The sequence below is a fragment of the Erpetoichthys calabaricus genome, chromosome 12 (genome assembly GCF_900747795.2).
Source record: "Erpetoichthys calabaricus chromosome 12, fErpCal1.3, whole genome shotgun sequence".
NCBI classification, from domain to species: domain Eukaryota; kingdom Metazoa; phylum Chordata; class Cladistia; order Polypteriformes; family Polypteridae; genus Erpetoichthys; species Erpetoichthys calabaricus.
In genome coordinates this window covers 25,589,729-25,604,834 of record NC_041405.2, presented here as the reverse complement: position 1 = coordinate 25,604,834, position 15,106 = coordinate 25,589,729, and positions in this window count along the sequence as shown.

Genomic DNA, 15,106 nt, shown 5'->3' with positions numbered 1-15,106 from the left:
ATTTTTTCACACCTGCCTAAAACTTTTGCACAGTACTGTATATACGAGGGATGTTCAAAAAGTTTCCGCACATTTATATTTTCGTTGGACATGGTGAAGGCGGGAGGAGTAGTAATTGGGTATTAAAAAGTTGGTACGATGCTGGAAAATTCCATCACAAAGAAAGGCAATTATGTAGAAAGTGATGCTATTTGTTTTAGAAATTCTTAATAAATAGAGTTAGAAACATATGTGGAAACTTTCTGAACGTCCCTCGTAGATTGATCGATTGGGTGATTGATTATATATTTGCCCCATGAGTCATTATTTTTTGTTTTGATGTTTTTGCTGCTGTATTCATCTAAATTTCCCCTTGGGGTTAATCAAGTTTACCTAACCTAATCCGAATGGAGTTTTCCTTGTATTGCCTTTCAGCCATTGTCTGTTGATTTCACGTAAGCTCAGGTAATTTAACTTCTTCATTTCAACACAGATAGTCTCTTCTGTAAGTTTATGCACATTTCATAGTCTTTCTTCATCCATTCATCCATCCATTAGTGTCTGTATGCATGCTCAATAATCCAGGTAAGGAAATTCTAGAAAGTTGATTCAGTCTCACAGAGACTGAGGAAGTCACTTGGATGAGTGATGTAACGTATCTCCCTGGAAAAAAACTATGTCCAGACGAACTGAATCAACTTTCAAGGATCCATCCATTAGCTGAACAAGTTTATTAAAATTTAAAGGCCACCATCTTCTGTTTATATAAGATGTAGACAATTAACTAAGCAGTCATTCTCTGAGAAAGTCGACATCTGTTGAAATGCAGCCCTATTTCCACGTTCATCAATATGAACATAATTGCATTCTAAGATGAAATCCCACCACAGCCCCGTAATCCAGCTATATTAATTCCCAGTACTGTAACAGCAATATGCACGTCAACTTGCATTCTTTGTCAAAAAGAAATTGCATTAATCATTACAAGCACAAGCATCACAGGGCTGAAAATTCCTTCAAACTGGGCATAGACCCTCCATAAAATACAGAAGACAAGAAACTCACCCAAAGAACGTGCGTAAATAAAATGAAACTCTTAAAATTAGAAATGCTCTACCATGCTCCCTTAACTTGTAACATGATGCTGTAAAGAGCTGTTCATTAACTAAAGTGACAGCAGCAGCCCGATCATCTTCTGAGGGGAAGATTCCTCTTTGTTGTATTTGCCTGGAATGATTTGCTACATCTGCGTTAAAAGAGCTTTCAGAATAATGTAGTCGGAGGAAGAAAACAGCAAAGCCATTATACTGCATCGTGTAATGGAGCTTACAGTGAAAGGTACTTTGTAAATTCATGTAGATTGCTATCCTTTGGATGTTTTGTTGTTTTTTTTTTTTTTTTGTTTACTGCTCAGGTGAATGGCAACTTACATCTTCAGAAGAGGCAAAGAAAATTGTTTTCCTAAATGAAGAAAACAGGGATTTGATAAAGAAGATCTTAACAAATATATGGTGTGATTGACGGCCGGGGTCATACTGGCTGGAAGGACCGGGGGAGCAGATGTGCACAGGACACTACCCCAAGGGGTGGCAGTAGCACCTCAGATTCCCGCAGGGCTCCATTGGAGTTGGAGTGTGGTGCAGTCCTCTTGGTTTCCACCAGAGGGGGCTGCAGAGCACTACTTTGGGTTTCCACCACACCTAGGGGGTACTTCCAGATAATGCTGATGAGCCACCTGAAGTGCTCCCAGGTGCAGAATAAAAGGGACCACCTCACCTCACTCGAGGAGTCAGAGTCGGGAGGAAGTAGGACAAAGCTGGCCAGAGGAGGAGCGGAGCAGAAAAGGAATTGTGTGCTGTATATTGTGCTTTGTTGTACTGTGTTTGCTGTAGGGGGGATGAAGGGAAAGTGTCCCCCCATTGTAAGTAAAAAAGTGTGTTGCTTGGCTTGTGCCCGTGGTCTGTCTGTGTCGGGTTTGGGGAGATAGTGCGGCCACGATGGCAGCAGGCATGGTTGAAAACCTATTGTTTTAATTTTTCTTCACACTTCCCAGTAAAACACAACTTTTAACCCGGGCCTCATTAACATGGATTTCAGATTTCAGGCTCAATCAAGTGTCTTTCACTTCTTATTTTTTTCTTTTTCCTTCAGTTTTTTTAATTTTTATTACATACTGTGAATTCAGAAAGGACTCAGACCTGTTCGCTTTCTGCACACGTAGTTTTATTTTAAATGGATACATTTGCCAATTTTGCCCATCAATCTACACCCAATAACCCAAAAGAACAAAATGAATTTGTGTTTTCAGAAGGTTTACACATTCTTGGAAAATCAAAAACTGAATTCTCGCATTCATAGAAGTATTCAGACCTTTAATTTATTACTTTGTAGAAGGCCTTTTGGCAGTCATTCCAGCTTTGAGTCTTCTTGGGTAAGTCTCTACCAGCTCTGCACCCCTGGATTTGGGCAATTTATTCCATTCTTCCTGGCAGATCCTCTCAAGTCTGGTTAGGAGGTGTCCGTAAACTGCCATCTTCAGGTCTCTCCACAAATGTTCTGTTGGGTTTAAGTCTGGGCTTTGGCTTGGCTACTAGAGGACAGTCTGTGACTTGTACCGAAGCCACTCTGGTGTTGTCTTGACTGTATGCTTCAGGTCATTGTCCTCCTGAAATGTGAACTGTGGCCTCAGTCTGCTGTTGTTTGCACTCTGGACCAGGTATCCTTCAAATAATTCTCTGTATTTGTCTCCATTCATCCTTCACTTAATTTTGACCATTCTTTGTGTCCCAATCAATAAGATGCGCCACCATAGCTGCCACCACCATGTTTCACCATAGGGATGGATTAGGCAGGTGATAACTTTGCCAGCCATAATGCTTGGACTTTTGCCCATAGAGTTTGATTTTTATCTAATTTGACCAGAAAATCATTTATCTTATGCTCTCAGAGTCCAAGCAGGCTGTCATATACCTTTAATTTAAGAATGACTTCTGTCTAGCCACTCTTCCATCAAATCCTGATTGATGGTGCTGAGACGGTCGTCTTTCCGAAAGGCTCTCCCATCTCAGCAGAGGACTTCCAAAGCTCTGTTAGAGTGACTATTGGCTTCTTGTTCACTTCCCGGACAAAGTCCATTGTTTCTTGGTACTCAGTTTGTCTGGTTGGACAACTCTAGGATGAGTCCTGGTGGTTTCAGACTTCATCCATTTCACAATGATTGAGGCCACGAGAAATGGGTTTATCCCCTTGCCGTGACATACATCAACCAAAATGTAATCACTGAGGTCTACAGCGAGTTCCTTGGTGTTCTGGACTTGATTTTTGCCCTGAGCAGTAGTGTGAATTGTTGGACCTTGTACCTTTCAAGTCAAACCAGTCTGCAACAGGAGGAATCCAATCAAGTCCTAGACACATCTGAAGGAGAACTCAACTCACACCATACCCACCATCACCAGGTAACCACCTTATCCTAGCTGAGGATATGCACACTTCCAGTGATTTATCTTTCACTAGAGATCCTTATCTACTGTAAATACTAAATGATAGGCAGATGCTTATGGAATTAATGGATAAAGACAAGAACTGAAAGCCTTTCTACTTTTGTGAATGGCACAATTTTCTCTGGAAGCGAAATGCAATTTATCCATCCATCCATCCGTCCGTCCATTTTCCAACCCGCTGAATCCAAACACAGGGTCACGGGGGTCTGCTGGAGCCAATCCCTGCCAACACAGGGCACAAGGCAGGAACCAATCCCGGGCAGGGTGCCAACTCACCACAGAAATGCAATTTATTTTACACATTAATTTTTTTTGCAACAGGCTTAAATCCTAAAGTAATATTTTTACAGGACACTCTTTTAACAAGTAAGGACCACTTTCATTTGCAAAGAGATTGAAATTTTTCATTCCAGCTATATAAAAAAAAAGAACAGAGGTGTGAGAATCTTCATGTATAAAACAATCTCATTTGTGGCATGTAGATTCTGAAGGGTTCTATGTCATGGTGATGGGAAATTTATCCATCCATCCATTATCCAACCCATTATATCCTAACTATAGGGTCACGGGGGTCTGCTGGAGCCAATCCCAGCCAACACAGGGCGCAAGACAGGAAACAAACCCCGGGCAGGGCGCCAGCCCACCGCAGGTAATTTATTCAGATCTAAAGTAATTTTGAGAAATAATTATGCACCAAATGTTGATGTTGGAGATTTTTACCCAAATGTATCTGCATTAGTTCCCAGTATGAACATTCATACATTTTTTTGCAAAGTGCAACCTTAAATTTTGCTAAAAATTCACGTCCGCACAAGTCATTTAGCTGAGAATTCACTTTTGCATGAGTCGTTTCACTGCAAATTTAGTCTCGCATGAGCTGTAAATGCAATTTTGCTTGACTAGTTTTTGCTGCAAATTCTGTTTTGCACGAGTCATTTCAATACAAATTCAAATTTGTGTGAGTTGTTTTACTGTGAATTCAGATTATACATGTCTCATTTCTCTGTAAATTTAGTTTTAGAGTCATTTAGCTGATAATTCAGTTTTGCATGTGCTGTTTCACTGCAAATTCAATTTGACATTAGCCGTTTACCTGCAAATTCAGTTTTGTATGAGATGTTTACCTGCAAATTCAGTTTTGCACGAGTTGTTTTGCTGCAAATTCAAATTTGTGTGAGTTGCTTTGCTGTGAATTCAGATTATACATGTGTATTTTCTCTGCAAATTTATTTTTGCATTAGTTATATAGCTGAGAATTCAGTTTTGCGTGAGCCATTTTGCTGCAAATTCAGTTTCTCATGAACCGTTTTGCTGTGAATTCAGTTTCGCATGAGCCATTTATCTACAAATTCAGTTTCATTTCAGCCATTTATCTTCAAATTCAGTTTTGCACGAGTCATTTCGCTACACATTCAAACTTGTGCAAGTTGTTTTGCTGTGCATTCAGATTATATGTATGTCATTTCTTTGCAAATTTAGTTTTGCATTAGTCATTTAGCTGAGAATTCCATTTTGCGTGAGTCATTTCACTGCAAATTCAGCTTTGCATGAGCCATTTACATGCAAATTCAGTTTCCTATGAGCCATTTACCTTTGAATTCAGTTTTGCATGGGTCATTTCGCTACAAATTCAAATTTGTGTTGAGTTGTTTTGCTTTGAATTTACTTTACGCATTTGTCTTTTCATTTTCCTTTAAATTCAGATTATGCCTGCGTTATTTCTTTGCAAATTTAGTTTTGCATTAGTCGTATAGCTGAGAACTCTGAGCTGCAAATTCGGTCTTATGTGGGCCATTTACTTGTGAATGCAGTTTCGCTTTAGCCATTTACTTCCAAATCAGTTTAGCCCAAATCATTTTACTATAAATTCAAATTTTTTGTGTGTTGTTTTGCTTTGAATTTAGATTTGCATGTGACATTTCTCAAAATGTAATTTTGCATGAATGATTTCGATCATTACTAGCCACCCTGGTGTCAGGTGCTGCGTGTAGAGACTTCATTGTAGGTTTCACATAGCACCACAGACACAAACCCCTATCATGTTCACCAGGCTGGAAGTGTAATGGTGTTGCAGTGCTACATAAATGGGAACGTCTTAAATGTGTCCTGTGCTGAGTCACGTCTTTTATAGCGTTGTCCCGTTTATATGGTCTATGTGTGTCTGTTTAAATGTTGTCCCCCTGGAAACACAGGGGGAAGCATAACACTGGAACCGTGATGCCTCGTGGTAGTTTTCCCTGTCAAACTCATCAATTCCATCCGGGCCATGGCTATTTAAACAAGAGGATGAAAGGAAAAAGGGGAATCGCTTACAAAACCAACACTTCACCAAAGAGAAAATAGCCAAGAGAGAGCACCGATATGGATCACTTTACACCTTTTCCTGCTTGCCTCTTTCAATGGCAGACATCCACAACTTCCAACACGCTAAGGATAATGTGGTGAGACTGTTTTTTGTCATTTGGGAGAGAAGCAAGCCAACAATTTCATTTGAGTATAATTGTCGTCAAACACTTTCCAACTGGACAAGATTCATATTCACTAATTATTCTTCGTTTAATCTTTTAGACTTTCATGTGTGTTTCATGTTCTCTGTGTATCTTATTTGTTTCAGGTTCAGTGTAGGGACAAGGGAGGGTTTGTTTTGTATATCTATCGATGAACTTTTATTATTACGTAGCACTTTTGGGGTTGTGTGTGGTGTGGGGCTTTGGAGGGAGTGAAATATGCATTGTTTTGTTATTTGTTTCAATGAATATATATACACATTATTATTATTTTATATACTGTTTACTTTTTGATTATTTAACCGTTGATTGGGGGAAATTATTTGGAAGAATTATGGCCTGTCTGGTCTAACGTTTCCTCAGATTGCCAGGCCATGGGTCTTGGTGGTGTAGCTGCCGTTCCGGACGAATGGGTCAGCTGTTACAATGGTAAACTCTTCAGTCTCTGGTTCAGTAAATGGTTTGCGGTCATTCATCAGTGGGAAGATAGTCTTCCACAGTAGTTTTCATTTTAGTGTAAAGTTTCTCTTTCTATGTGTCTGGTTGTCCTAAATTACACTCTTTATATTATGTTGCTTTTCCCTGATGGCCCCTATCTTTAAATTGTCCATTTTATTAAACTGAGTTAAATACAGTTAGGTCCATAAATATTTGGACAGAGACAACTTTTTTCTAATTTTGGTTCTGTACATCACCACAATGAATTTTAAATGAAACAACTCCGATGCAGTTGAAGAGCAGACTTTCAGCTTTAATTCAGTGGGGTGAACAAAACGATTGCATAAAAATGTGAGGCAACTAAAGCATTTTTTGTAACACAATCCCTTCATTTCAGGGGCTCAAAATTAATTGGACAAATAAATAACTGGAAATAAAATGTTCATTTCTAATACTTGGTTGAAAACCCTTTCCTGGCAATGACAGCCTGAAGTCTTGAACTCCTGGACATCTCCAGATGCTGGGTTTCCTCCTTTTTAATGCTCTGCCAGGCCTTTACTGCAATGGCTTTCAGTTGCTGTTTGTTTGTGGGCCTTTCTGTCTGAAGTTTAGTCTTCAACAAGTGAAATGCCTGCTCAGTTGGGTTAAGATCAGGTGACTGATTTGGCCATTCAAGAATTTTCCACTTCTTTGCTTTAATAAACTCCTGGGTTGCTTTGGATGTGTGTTTTGGGTCATTGTCCATCTGTATCATGAAACGCCGCCCAATCAATTTGACTGCATTTAGCTGGATTTGAGCAGACAGCATGTCTCTGAACACCTCAGAATTCATTCGGCTGCTTCTGTCCTGTGTCATATCATCAATAAACACTAGTGTCCCAGTGCCACTGGCAGCCATGCACGCCCAAGCCATCACACTGACTCCACCATGTTTTACAGATGATGTGCTATGCTTTGGATGATGAGCTGTTCCACGCCTTCTCCATACTTTTTTTCTTGCCTGGTGTGTTCCTGCCTTTCTAAACCACACTGCCATCTATGAGTTTTCTGCCATAGCATCCCCACTAATCACTCCTTCAGCTATTTATTTGTGTTTTCAGACGTATGCACAGGCTCTGTGTTGAGCGATGTGACGGCAGTAGCTATCGCCAGCTTAGGCCAGGTGGAAAGGGGTGGGGGGGGTGACCATAGGAGCGTCAATCACTATTTACAGACCCCGCCGCAATTTTTAATGACTTAGGAGACCATATAACATTGACCAAAGAGGCAGTAAAACAAATTATAAATGGCAGCAGAGGTCATATTTCATTACTGCTGTCACATTATTTATTAATAACATAAGCCCACTCATCTATGTTCTCTCTAAACTGCACACATAAACACGCCAACTGGATTCATGAGGCCCACACACACAGGAAAGCAAGAGGAAGAAGACAGAGTTTTAAAAAAATATCAAAATATATTGAAAGAATTTAGGAAAACACAGTGGGTAGCGCTGCTGCCTCGCAGTTGGGACACCTGGGGACCTGGGTTCGATTCCCGGGTCCTCCCTGCGTGGAGTTTGCATGTTCTCCCCGTGTCTGTGTGGGTTTCCTCCGGGCACTCCGGTTTCCTCCCACATTCCAAAGACATGCAGGTTAGGTGGATTGGCGATTCTAAATTGGCCCTAGTGTGTGCTTGGTGTGTGGGTGTGTTTGTGTGTGTCCTGTGGTGGGTTGGCACCCTGCCCAGGATTGGTTCCTGCCTTGTGCCCTGTGTTGGCTGGGATTGGCTCCAGCAGACCCCCGTGACCCTATGTTCGGATTCAGCGGGTTGGAAAATGGATGTATGGATGGATGGATGGACTGAACTAATTACAATTGCAGCCAAATGAATTTGATGTTTGTTACCAGCAGTACTCTTCTCTGACACGTAAATATATGCAGCTGAAAATCCTTGCTCTTCATTTGTGGAAGAGTCGTCAGCAGCTCATGATTCATAAGGTAATAACAGCTTATGCCTTGTACCCCTGTATTTGAACCCAACTGTGAGACCACCTCAACGATTTTTTTGTGAGACCCCAAATGTTGGCGCGATGGCTCTGAGGCTTAGGATCTGCACCATCAATTGGAAGCTTGCCAGTTCGAATCCTTCAAATGCCTTGCCCTTGAGCAAGACCCTGAACTTGCAATTGCTTCGTTCTGCAAGCAGGTCCTCCAACTTACAGAGAAAACTTGGGCGTTGGTGGCAGGATTGGCACTCTAACCACTATGAAAAAAAAAAAAAGGCTCGCACTGTTCCAGTGTGGTTCTGAGGTGTCACCCGCTGCATTCAGGTCCCAATCCTGGTGATTTTGTTGTGTGGTGGGAGTGGCAATGCACTATTAACACAGGCCCACAACTAATGTGAGACCATCTCAAAGATTCATTGAGAATGAGGGGCTTAGCTGTGTGACACCCTGAGTAAGGACATTGTTGAACAAAACAAAAAACTATTCCTCCTCTTTCATTCTGCACAAGACAGTTCACGGAGGACAGACGGAAAAGTTCTTAAAAAAAAAATCGGGAGTGGTCTCCCCTAGACTTACTTGTATACTCAGATATGGGGATGGATATTTGAGGAGTAAACCGCAAGACAGTGATTATATTTTTATATTATCTACATTAAAGAACCATCAACAACAAATCAAATCAAATGAATAATCTACTGAACAATTATTATAAAAGTAAAGTTGAATAAATCAGACTCTGCAGCTGCGCGAATAAAAGGTAAAGTACCTCTTCCGGTTAGCGAAAATAGCTCAAAAATTGACAGAAATCTACGTGTTGTACCTAATGCTTGTATGCAACATTTGGTTGACCGAAGTAAAAGCGTACTCCAGTTATCGTCTTTACATACACAATCACACAGACACACAAACATAATTCCAAAAATGGTATTTTCAGACTCTGGGAGGTCTAAAATGTTGAGATTCATCAAAATCTCGAAATGGAATTTTTGAAGGATTCCAATATTTTCCCTATTCTTCATATACGAGAAAGTCAGGGAGGTCTAAAATGTTGAGATTCACATTGAATTTTTGGTCGATTACAATACTTTCCTTATACTTTGTATACGAGAAACTCAAAAAGAAAATAAAAATGAAAAACTAGGCCTAACCTTAAACACAAAGGTTGGTACGTATCTCTACTACACAGCTAAGCGAATCAGCAGCCCAGATCTACACGTAAGCCTGAAGACCTGGTCAAATAATGAGCCCTGGCATTCGGCCCATGGTTTTATACTGTAAGCCCTTTTGTCCATCCAATCCTTATTTACGTTACCTGCGGTCTTCCGATAAACCGTCACTTTGGGATGTGCACCGTACGTCAACACCCGCTCACGTACAGTTCACCCTATTTAAACGTTCTCGCACTCGTGTGCGTGTACCCGTCTGTCTAGTTGACATGATGTCTACCCGTTTTGCCTCTGTTAGGTGAGTACTGTGTACTTCCAATCACTTTCCTTTCCATTTTTTGCCACAGGTGTGAAATTCCATTGCCGGCTACTCTAAAACTGAGCTCTCTATCCTTCTGACATGTTCCTCTGATTTTAAATTTGACACTTCTGCCCTCTCTCCTGCAGTGGTTATGGAAGCGCGCCTCCACACCCAGCCTCCAGAAACCATAAGCGTGCTCAAAAAACGGCCTCAGACACGTGCCTTGGCTACTTTGAGCCTCACGGCTTTCTCTCGGAACACCTGTAGGCCTCATGACTGCCTTTAGATAGATAGATAGATAGATAGATAGATAGATAGATAGATAGATAGATAGATAGATAGATAGATAGATAGATAGATAGATAGATAGATAGATAGATAGATAGATAGATAGATAGATACTTTACTAATCCCAAGGGGAAATTCACATACTCCAGCAGCAGCATACTGATAAAGATAACTATTAAATTAAAGAGTGATAACAATGCAGGTATACAGACAGACAATAACTTTGTATAATGTTAATGTTTAACCCCCAGGGTGGAATTGAAGAGTTGCATAGTGTGGGTGAGGAACGATCTCCTCAGTCTGTCAGTGGAGCAGGACAGTGACAGCAGTCTGTCGCTGAAGCTGCTCCTCTGTCTGGAGTTGACACTGTTCAGTGGATGCAGTGGATTCGCCATGACTGACATGAGCCTGCTCAGCGCCCATTGCTCTGCCACAGATGTCAAACTGTCCAGCTCCATGCCTACAACAGAGCCTGCCTTCCTCACCAATTTGTCCAGGCGTGAGGCGTCCCTCTTCTTTATGCTGCCTCCCCAGCACACCACCGTGTAGAAGAGAGCGCTCGCCACAACCGTCTGATAGAACATCTGCAGCATCTTATTGCTATTTGAGCATCCTCGAGGTCAAACTCCCGGTGAAACTTAGTGCCACTGTCACGTTAATCTGTAAAGGGAAGCTAAAATAGGTAAATAAAAACTATTTGTTACATTTTTTTTCCCACATATGGCTGTGTCTAAATTTTCCTTATTTCAAGAGCCACTAAACTTGGCTTATCACACGCTGCATATGCCCCTATTGAACTTCCAGCTTTTCAAAAGGCTGAACAGTGTACTTCCCACAAATCCACATCTTTGCTTAACTACATGAATCTTATATCCTCAACATATGATAAACAGTAAATGTTCCACATTGCATACCTTCATAAGAACACTCAACAGAAAGTAATGCCTTCACATTCTGTGCAGAAGAAGTAAAGTCCAGTCTGGGCACTCAATAGACAATGGCTAACTTGTCTTGCTTTTCTGTGACATGCTCCCAGTGTTATCTCTAGTATTATTTCACCTGTTTAAAACACTGTTTATTTCTGGTCAAGGTCAAGAGGCATTGATGTGGCATTACATTTTCTTTGGGGACTACAGGTTTATATTTTGATTGAGCACAGTGTACATGCATGCATATTCTATTTCTGAATGGTTACGCACTTAAAATGTGTTCTATCTGTATGATAAACACATTAGATGAAAAATAAATTGTTATTGGCTGCAGATGCTCTATTATTTAGTAGTTATCAGAAGGTCTTGTTTTTATTTCTACCCAGACACAGACAATTACAATATTTTCCAGACATTCTCTGTCCTCTCTCTTTACTAACCCAAGCTGCTTTTTCCTAATGCTTATCATTCAGAGGTGATCCAGGCTGTTTTCACTGTTCCATTTTCTTTTTATCCCAAATTCTGTCCCCTCCTTTACATTATGAGCTCCGACACTTCTGTTTACTATGATTAAATATCATGCTAGTTAAATCCCAGCAGTCTGTTCCTACTTTTAGCCTGTAGTAAACACACCTATCTGTCTTCATAATGCTATGTGATTTCCTGGCTGTTCCTGGCAGATCGGCATAATTGGAAGACAGAGGGGATCCTTCACCTCGGATTGCTTCTTTCTTTATTCCTGACCCTGCTGAGAATCAAAGGTCAACATCTCCTGCTGTATATTTGGTAGCTGAGCTAATAAATTATCTTCACCAGGAATGAAGATTCTTTTTCCGCTTGGTAAAATGAATCTGTAGGCCAAGAATTCAATGATTTTTATCAGCCTGACTTGAAACTAAAGCCACAAAGGATGGTATATCCCATCTTCATGACACAAACCTGCCTTACATGGTAGATGAAGGCTGCTTTAAGATTAGCATCACACTGTGATTATAAAAAAAGGAAGGCAGGAGGTTAACCTTGCCTAATTTTTGGGGTTTCACTTAAAGAACTGAAAAGATGCGTCTGTATAAATATATGGAGACAGAGCTTGGTGAAGTCAGGTGTTACCAGACTCCTCTGTGCGTTTACAGGTAAGAGACTGTGCGTCTTCTCAGAAATATTCTCATGATGTTAAGAATCCCATTGGAGTGAAAAGAAAGATGATGTATTACATAACTAATTGTCTATCTATCTATCTATCTATCTATCTATCTATCTATCTATCTATCTATCTATCTATCTATCTATCTATCTATCTATCTATCTATCTATCTATCTATCTATCTATCTATCTATCTATCTATCTATCTAATCCTGCCTACTATACTAAAATCTATCTGTCTCTTGAACACAAGCTTATTAGAGCTAACCATTTAATTGTAGGGGGCACCACCAACAGAAGTCCTGGGTTCAAAATAAAGATTTTGTTATTAACAAATACCTCTCACAGTCTTCTCCTACAGTTGCACAAGCACAGTTTCATACAATATTAATTTTCTTTCTCTCTGTCTTTCCTGTCCTTCCACTCCTACAGGTGAGTTTTATCCTCTGCTTCCTGACTCTGACTTCTTAAATGGAAGAGATGTGACTCCTTTTATATAACACCCAGAAGTATTTCTGGTTTCAGGGCGTAGCCTGTTGGAAGCACTTCCAGGTCTGAGAAATAAAAATAGGTAAAGGTTCGTTCGGCAACACCCTATGGTGGCACCCAGGGACCCCAACAGGGTTCCCTTTTTGAAAGTACAGGTCCCTGTACTCCCCTTTGGGTTTCAAAACTGGGAGCCAACCAGAGAATCATCGCCACCTCCCGTGTAAGGGAATAAACTGCCCCAGTTCATTTACTACATCACAATGGCCGTGACTGGGATGGGAATCAGCCATCCTGGCTGGTTTGCTTCTTCCATTATACTGCCAATCCATTATGGGCTCCCATCAGGGTAAAGCAGAACAACACCAATCCTCTCATGTCGCCATTCACTCTGTCTGTCTGTCTGTCTGTCTTGCCTACTACACAAAAACTAAAATCTATCTGTCTATCTATCTATCTATCTATCTATCTATCTATCTATCTATCTATCTATCTATCTATCTATCTATCTATCTATCTATCTATCTATCTATCTATCTATCTATCTATCTATCTATCTATCTATCTATCTATCTATCTATCTATCAGCAGTGGATTCAGAATTCCTACACACTTTATTGTGTTGTGGACTTTAATTTTAAATTGAAAATTTCAAACGACCCTACCTGCGGACCTCCAGAACTCCATTCCTTTGAGGAAGTGGTCACCTTAAATTATACGTCAGTGATACGCCTGGTTACTCTATGGTTGAGATTCAGGATAAGGGAGGGTTATCTGACTCAAATCGTGTAATTCAGGGGACAATAACCTGCAATTAGCTCTCAAGTGGAGCTGCGGAGGTCTGCATCTGGACCCATGTCGATAAATTTTCCATTTTTGCCTATCAATCTACACTCTGTAACTCACAATAACAAAGTGAAAGTTTTCAAATGTATTAAAAACTAGCAAAATACCCGCGCTTCGCAGCGGAGAAGTAGTGTGTTAAAGAGGTTATGTAAACATATATATACATATACATATATACATATATATATACATATCTACATATACACATATCTACATATACATATATATACATATATATATAAACATATACACATCCACATATATATACATATATATATACACATATCAACATATATATACACATACATATACATATATACATATACACATACATACATACACATACATATATATATACACACATACACATAGACACACACACATATATATATATATATATATATATATATATATATATATATATACACATACAGACACATATATATACATAAACATATTTATATATCTACATATATATACATATCTACATATATATATACACATATATATATATATACATATCTACATATATATACGTACAGTATCTATGATAAGTGACACCTCCTTCTGGCTGAGTGTCTGTTTGAAGCTCCTTTGCCAGAAGGGGTGAGGGACAGTTGCCCTCACTGGGTGGCTTTTCAAGACTGTGGAGGAAGAAATATGACAAAGCAGTTAGTGGCAGCACCCCCTCTTGATCCGAGGTGGTACCACATACCTGGGAAGAGCTTAGATGATAGATGGACAATAGATATCAGGGGCCTCATTTATACAGCTTCTGTATGCACAAAATGTGTGTATGCAACTTCTCACACAAACGATGGGATTTATTAAAGAAAGTTTGACAGGGTAACATATTTATATTTACTGCTACTCTGTACCATGTGTGAAACTGGGAAATGATGACACCCTTCATCAAGAAGGGCAATCCGGGAAAACCAGTAAAATGACGACTCCCGTGCATAATAATTCATATCAGTGAGCTGTTATTATAATGATGTGACAGACATATTACACTTCAAAGTGGTAAATGTGATGTACAGTGTTTTAGTTCTCTTTTAAGATGGCTAATGCTGTATATTTACTCTGAATAACTTTTTTGGTTTTTCGTCAGTTTATATCGGCTACCTGTTGTCATTTTTCAGGAAAATGGCTGACACGTCAGTAATATCTCAACCAAGCTTCACTCCATCATGCCTGCTGTGTTGGAAGCCATAAACCCGCTACATTCAGATTTTGTATGGTGTGGGTGAACCTATATAAAACACAACATGTTTTTGCCAACATAAAAAGGCAATTTGCAGCAGGGGCCTGTTATCCTAATGCAATAAGACCACTTTACTGCACCCATAATGAAATAAGGGCCCCTAGCGAGAATGAAGCTGCTTTTATTCACATTCTATTAATGCTCAAGTCATCTGTGATGTCAAGAAGTGGCCTTGGTCAGCCAGTAATTCATTTAGTTTTGGCAGATGTGACAGTGCTGCACTGTAGTGACTTCCTCAAAATGCAATATGAGGAGCCCAACACACACC